At 46.2% G+C, this 7,309-nt stretch overlaps 1 long non-coding RNA gene across 1 annotated transcript; it reads right to left on the bottom strand.

Moving 5' to 3' along the window:
• Window positions 1–13: 13 nt before the first annotated feature.
• LOC114016021 (uncharacterized) lies at window positions 14–6,834 on the bottom strand. The gene is made up of 3 exons (XR_003560265.2): window positions 1,196–6,834; window positions 800–926; window positions 14–397 (listed from the first exon to the last, which is right to left on the bottom strand). It is a non-coding gene; the product is annotated as an uncharacterized LOC114016021 (long non-coding RNA).
• Window positions 6,835–7,309: the final 475 nt, after the last annotated feature.

Genomic DNA, 7,309 nt, shown 5'->3' with positions numbered 1-7,309 from the left:
TTAGAATTTTTAGAGTCACAAAAGCTGCATATTTGTTAGAAACAGCCAGACATATCTGTCACTGTTAAGAGCCACTCTACCAAGACTAGAAAAATCCTGAACAAACTGCAATAGGTCAACAATTTGCCAGAAATACCAGCTGAATCAGGAGCCTGAGGTTTCATCTCACTGGAACATTACTTATTATGTGCACAGAGAGCCCTGCCTCAGCAGAACGCTGCACATTACTTACCTAAGGGCCAGCAAGGCATGGCTCCTGTTTCGCTAACTTCTACTCATTCAGGCTTAATTCTTTGCTTCGTTATTATTCATCTGCTTTCTGAACTGGTAAGGAAGGGCACGCAGCAGGACAGGCAGACTCTGCCTCTTGTAGCACAGAAGACCTTTGCAGTGGCCCCTGATGAAACACAGCAGTGGGCAAAACTCAGCTGAAGCGGTCGCTGAAGCGGTCAGCTTTCAGCAAACATGGTGCTTGCTGCTCATCATTCACTTGGAAGTGATGAAGAATGTGTGAGAGCGCTTTTCTGTTTGTTGCTGCTTGTGGGGAAAATGCTCTTCCAGCCAGCAGTGCCTTGCGGGGGGCTGCACGGCAATGTCCTTGCTGTGCACTACCCCCATGGCCGGCATGGACAGGGGGATACAAGGGGTTGGGTGGTGGGAGGTGGTGAGCATCCAGGGCTGCCTTATTCCTGCAGGATCCAGCAGTGCTGGGTCCACACAGGGAATAAACTCACCCACCAGCTGCTCAGTATGTCTATGCCTCTTGAAGGGGAGCAATGCCTCTGGTCTCCATCCTTACCAGAGTGACTGCTGATGACAATTATTCAGGCGGTAACTTTCTCAGTGGCTTTAGGCGACCTGGGAGGCAAAGCTCCCAAACAAAAGCCTTGGTGGCCTCTTGAAAAATCCATCTCTCTGTTTCCCTGCTGAAAGTGGAAGAGGAAAAAAAAGAAAAAAATTACTCCTTTACTGAAGTTGTTATGCAATGAGTCATTTGCTGCCTGACAGAAGATGGGCCAGCATCCCTCTCTGCGCCGCAGTGATTTGACTAATTACTTCTATCTGCTTCAGTAGAAGAGCAGCCTCCTCCAGCCTTTCTGCTGTCTGGGTCTTGTCTGTCAGCAGCACAGAAGTGGGCTGCAATGGGAAACAACATCCTTCTGGTTTGGGCGGTGGCATTTTGCCTGTTCCTTACCTCATCTGGGTGGAAGGTCTCAAAATCAAGAGCTCCGACTCAGTGGAAAGCCGAAGCCCAAAAACCCAGAACTGGGTAGATCAGCCTGTAGGCATTCGCGTCTTCTCAGCATGTCATGGTCTCCCATTTTGCACGAACCAATGTCTCCGTGTGCCTCTTGGCTGTGTAACTGCTGGGGCGACAGGTCCTGTGGGGACAAGGCGGCTGCACAGCACAGCCTGCTGCAGCACTCGCAGCGGTCGAGCCTCCCTGGGAATTAAGCACAGTGCAGACGCTAGTTAGACTCAGCCATCAGGCTTCATGAGAAACAGTATTGAGTTTTAAGGTGGTATTTTCTTTTGGCTTGAGGCTGATGAGTTCTCCTTGAGGATCTGGGGACTGAACTGCCATAGACCTGGCTTGAAAACGTTGCCCACTGCAGCTGGGCAGGGGGCGAGGACAGCACCCAGGCACGTGCAAAGTGCTGTTGTCTCCTCTGAGCTGCTAAATGAGGCCCGGGACTTCCACAATTGTTAATTAGAGGCAAATGTTATTAAAGTAAATTAGAAGAAAAAGGCAGCTGTGAATGCAAACTTATTATATTTTTACACTTGTTTAAAATCACAACTGTGATTTTTAATTATAGTGGATCAAAGAAAATAACCACATTAATCCAATGTAATCACGTGCGAGCTGAATTGATAACAACATTGTATTTAATTGGCAGTAAGCTCAGGCAACGTTAAATACAAATGAAAAGCACTGACACATTCTGAAGACTAATTAATATGACAGACTGGTAGCAAATGCATTGTTTATTACTCCTAATTTCCAGTAGCTGGTTCAACACCATTTTGTTACCATGATCCCCAGTGCTGTGTCCATCAATGCATGATATTTAGAAGGAAAATTAAACGTGATTTATTTTAAGGAGGAACAAAGGAGTTCAAAGATAATTAAATTATGTATTTCAAATACCAAGCTGCAGATAAAGAGCTTTAAAATACAGGGTTTTTCTCTTTCCGACTATAAGCCCCCTTTATATGTGCACATAATTCACGTTAACGTGTTACGTCAGTGACAGAAGACACTTTTTTCCCCACACATCTTAATGCAGCTAACAAATGGTGATATTTCCAGGGGCTGACACAACTCCCAGTGAAGTAAACAGAGGGATTACCCTCAGGACCCTGCCAAAGCCCAGCAACTCACTGGAAGAAATTCCCTTGGATCCAGTGGGCTCTCAATCATATTCTAAGCTTTTCAGATTGGGGGCTGTTATCTTTTTTTTTTATCCTTAGAAAGTACCTAGCAGGAATGAAGAACATTTATTCAGGTAAAGTCTTTTAAATACAGTGTCCTGAAAGTTTCCTAAAGCTTTCCAGAGAGTCGCACGCATTAGAATTCTCCTACCCTGACTGCACTACCTTCCACAGTTGGTTATGGACTGTAATGGCATATATTTGTCACACCTTGTTACAGCCTTGGTCAATAGAATAATGGAATAATCAATCATCTATATTTTAGTGTGAGACATAATAAATACAGTGCATAATAGTCAATCAGATCTTCACCAAGGAAAAGTTGAACAATTACAGTGGTTGTCAATGGTAAACTGCCTATGATAAGTATGCAAACATTGACCCCAAGTGTTACACTGAGAACATGGAAATTAAAATCATCTATCTTACTTGATTCAAAGCCTCCCAGATAACAAGGATGGTATTTAAGGAAAACCTTGGTTGGACTCAGATTGCTTCTTTCTGTTAGATTAAAATTAAATTAAGTCAAAATTTAGAAAATACTGGTTTAATTAAAGATACTTCACTAGCTCATAAATTATAGCTTCCCTGTCCTGTTGCGAAGTGTAAGTTTGATGTTAGGTGTCAGAGCTGCAGAGGATTCCTAAAGGTTAGTTCACATTTACATGCCATCCAAAGCAGAATTCTAGAAACAAATGACTAATTATTGAAGTTCCCAAATTGCTACCCCAGTCTGCTCAGCAAATGCAGTCTCCCTGATTCCAGCACAGGCAGTATTTTCTTCAACGGCTTAGTCCAAATATGCAAAATAAGATGGCCAAAAGAGACCTTGGCCAAAAGCAGACGTGGGCATGGAATCAAGCATGAAAATATTAATAGATAATCATCCAGAAACTAATTATGAAATGTAAAAAGTCCAGCTATCTTACACAGACCACTGCAAGGAAGAGTGTTTCAGTTTCATTAACACAGCAGCAGAAGGAGAATCTTTGCAAAGTAGTTATCTGAGCTTCTTAATGCTCTTTACCAAGGTACATTTGTTAGCTAAAGCGACATTCATTTAAATTAGAGGAGTGAAAAAAATAAATAATTTAACAGCGAAGGTGATAACTCACTGAAACATACTGTAGATAAAAGTAAGAAAAAAACCCACCAAACACAGGAAGATCGAGACTGATGCCTTCCTGGAAATATGCTGGAGTCCAGTGCACGTTACTGGGTCATCTCTAGGAAAATGGGCCAAAATAAAATGACTGGTGATACAAAGCAGGACAGACTGGAAGACTTGGTGACTTTTTCTGAAAGTCTTCTTCTTAAACTTCTTCTTAAAATGCACTTGGTCCAAACAGAACTAAATGGAGTGGCATTTAAGCAGACTCAGATTTAAGCCTGAGGCAAAAAACACTCCCTGGACTCTTCACCTTTCCGTAGCTGCGGCAGCAATAGCACCGAGCCCTCCTGGCGGCATCGCCACAGCAGCAATGGGTTTGTCCCAGCACACGTGGCCATGGCAGGCATTTTCCTTCCTAATTGCAAGGCTGGGTTACAAAACCCAACCTTACCCTAGAGGGAATTTAAGCATGTGTTTAACTTAAAGCTTGTGCTACCATCCTGCTGACTTTGCCCTCCGCATATCCACGGTGGTGAGCAGAGGGGAGCAGCCGTATCCACCATCAGTGCTTACACTGCTATCTGCTGAATTGACTGCTGTACTGTAAAAGCAGCCATTACAAACCAAAAGGAGCCTGACAAACACTCCCTTTGAGACTGGAGCTATGCTGGGTAGCACAGATGCTCATCGTCGGCTTGCTACCAATAACAGTAGCGGTTTCAGTCAAGATCCCTCCAACACAGACTTGAAAATGTTTGGCACCGAGGTAGTGGGTAACAGATGCCCATTACTACTGAAGAAGACTGCTGAAGATGAAGGCAGGGGAGAGGTAAAACCCTTGGCTCGAGGGAATTTGGAGAAAAACTACAGACATTATTGATTTGCAGCATTGCCGAGAGGCTCCCTTGCTGTTAGGCAGTGCTGGCACTCAGTAAGATGCAATCCTGCATCCAAAGAGTGTCTGTGATTGCCTGAACCAGGGCTAAAGACACATCAGTGCATCCTGAAATGTTTAGAAAAGCCTCTTATATACTGACCTAGCCATTAGCAGGGTGCTGAGCGGCAGAGCAAGGAGCGAAGCCCTCTGGCACGGCTCTCAGCTGCATTGTACCACATTTCGGAGAGCTTTGCAGAGCTGCCAAAAAAATCCCTCTAGACAGTTTAGAAACCCCAGAGCTGATTATTCAGATAAGCCACCATGAGATAATCTCTGATATCATCAGAAAGGGTGCAAGGCATTGTCACATGAGGGAGAGAGATGGGAAGGATGTGAACTCTATTTAAGCGGTCCCACGGTAAAACAGCTTGCAGCCAGCACACAACTTACTGTCAGCTCTCTTTGAGCGGCTCCTTTGATTGTGCTGCTCTGTGAAGGAGCACTTGTCACTTTTTATCGAAGGAGAGGGGAAGAAAGCAAGGCAGCCTGTTGCCAGGAGAAAAGATGCCACTCACTTTAAGTTAAAATATAGACAGCTGCAATGCCCTGGCTGCTGGTGATCGAGGACCAGAAGAAGTGTGAAGGAAGTATCAATGCAGGGCAGGAAAAAGAAAACAGCAAGAGACTGGAGCAAGTGCAGAGTGGGGAGGGACGGGGCTCCAGGCTCCCTGTTTGCGGCTGGTGGTGTCTGAGATGCCTAAGCATGCGGGGGGAGAAAACAGCAGCGATCTGCCCTTCAAAAGTTGGCAGCCGCCTGTCAGGCGGAAGCAGCGTTGGTAACACACCGATGTTTTCGTTACTGCTGGGCAGCGCTTACAGAGCGCCAAGGGCTTCTCTGCTCCTCACCCCCCCAGCAGCGAGGAGGCTGGGGGGGCACAAGGGGTCGGGAGGGGACACAGCCGGGACAGCTGACCCAAGGGCTGTCCCACACCATATGGTGTCATGCTCAGCATGTAAAGCTGGGGAAGGAGGAGGAAGGGGAGGGATATTCTGAGTGATGATGTTTGTCTTCCCAAGTAACCGCTACACGTGCTGGAGCCCTGCTGTCCTGGCGATGGCTGAGCACCTGCCCGCCCATGGGAAGTGGTGAATGAATTCCCTGCTTTGCTTTGCTGTGTGTGTGGCTTTTGCTTTACCTATTAAACTGTCTTGATCTTAACCCACGAGTTTTCTCACTCTTAGTCTTCTGACTCTTCCCCCATCCCACCTGGGGGGAGTGAGCGAGCGCTGTGCAGGGCTTAGCTGCCAGCTGGGGTTAAACCACAACAATGGCCCTTGTACCCAAACAGCCACGGGACACCTGGGCTGGGATAAAAGCACACTCGGGGTGACCCACTGTGGAGGAAGGTTTTAAGTCTTCTTATTATAATAGAGCAATCGGCTGTTTGGCACTGCCTTAGCATGCGCTGGTTACCCCTTACGGCAAGTTATCCTCAACACGCGATGAGCTCTAATCAAAAGCAAGAAAAGCTGCACAGCACAGCCTGTCCTGCAGCCTCTGCCTTCCCACATCATCAGGCTTGGAGCTGTTCAGTGAAATCCACCTTGGGGAGCTGGAAATCCCTCGCTCCTAAGCAAGAGTATTAAAGTACCGTGATTGTATCTTTGTAACCCAGCAAGCAGAGGAAAACAACCTGGGGAAGGTACAAAGGCTCAAGCAATGTGAGCGCCCCTTCTCCCCCCCCTCGTTTGTCAGAATTCTGCTTGTTCAAGATAATAATCAGCAAACAGAAAACCCTGCACAAAAAGGCTCAGGCAGAGAAAGCCCAATTTCCCCTCAGCCTCTGGTGCTTCTGCTAGGAGTTACTTTGGCATATTAAAAGGCACCAGAAATGACAGCAGTAACTGAAAAAATGGAGGAAACAGCTCCGCAGACATAGAAAAGACAAAAATGCAAGGCAATATTACAGTATCCCGGTTACCATGGGGCAAAGCATTTCCCATTGAAGCTGGGAAAGCTGATATTTAACAGCAGGATCCTGCAGACTAACCAATTCACTTCCAAGGTTTTTGTTGCTTATAGCAAAGCAGAAAATATTTCTAGCTATTGTTTTCCTAAATTCAGCTTCATCCTTGCCTGATTTGTCTACAAAACCTGTGCAATTTCTGACAAGACTCTCTGGCAGCACTTGCCCATGCACACTTTACAAGGTATATTGTGTTTCCCTGTTCTAGTGCACTGGCAGTGAGACTCCAACACTTTGTCCCAGCTACCGGATTTTGAGGATCACATCCCTCTGTGCAACTAAGATGGGGAAGGGGTTAGAGCACAAGGCTGATGAGGAGCAGCTGAGGGAGCTGGGGTGGTTCAGCCTGGAGAAAAGGAGACTCAGGGGGGACCTTATCGCTCTCTACAACTGCCTGAAAGGAGGCTGGCATGGGGTCGTTCTCCCAAGTAACAAGCAATACAACAAGAGGAAACGGCCTCAAGTTGCACCAGGGAAGGTTTAGATTGGATATTAGGAAAAGTTTCTTCATCAAAAGGTTATCAAGCATTGGATTCCCATTGCTAGAGGTATTTAAAAGGTATGTAGATGTGGCACATAGGGACAGGGTTTAGTGGTGGGCTTGGCAGTGCTGGGTTAATGATTGGACTTGATGATCTTAAAGGTCTTTTCAAACCTGAATGCTTGCAGTAGGTTGACCATGGCTGGATGCCAGGTGCCCCCCCAAAGCTGCTCCATCACTCCCCTCCCTCAGCTGGACAGGGGAGAGAAAACATAAGAAAAGGCTCGAGGGTCGAGACAAGGACAGGGAGATCACTCAGCAATTACCGTCACCGGCAAAACAGACTCAACTTGGGGAAAAGTTAATTTAGATTTTTA

This window comes from Falco cherrug, chromosome 4, assembly GCF_023634085.1.
Source record: "Falco cherrug isolate bFalChe1 chromosome 4, bFalChe1.pri, whole genome shotgun sequence".
Taxonomy (NCBI): Eukaryota; Metazoa; Chordata; class Aves; order Falconiformes; family Falconidae; genus Falco; species Falco cherrug.
The sequence above is the reverse complement of the archived record's forward strand: the minus strand, read 5'-3'. Positions and strand labels throughout refer to the sequence as shown.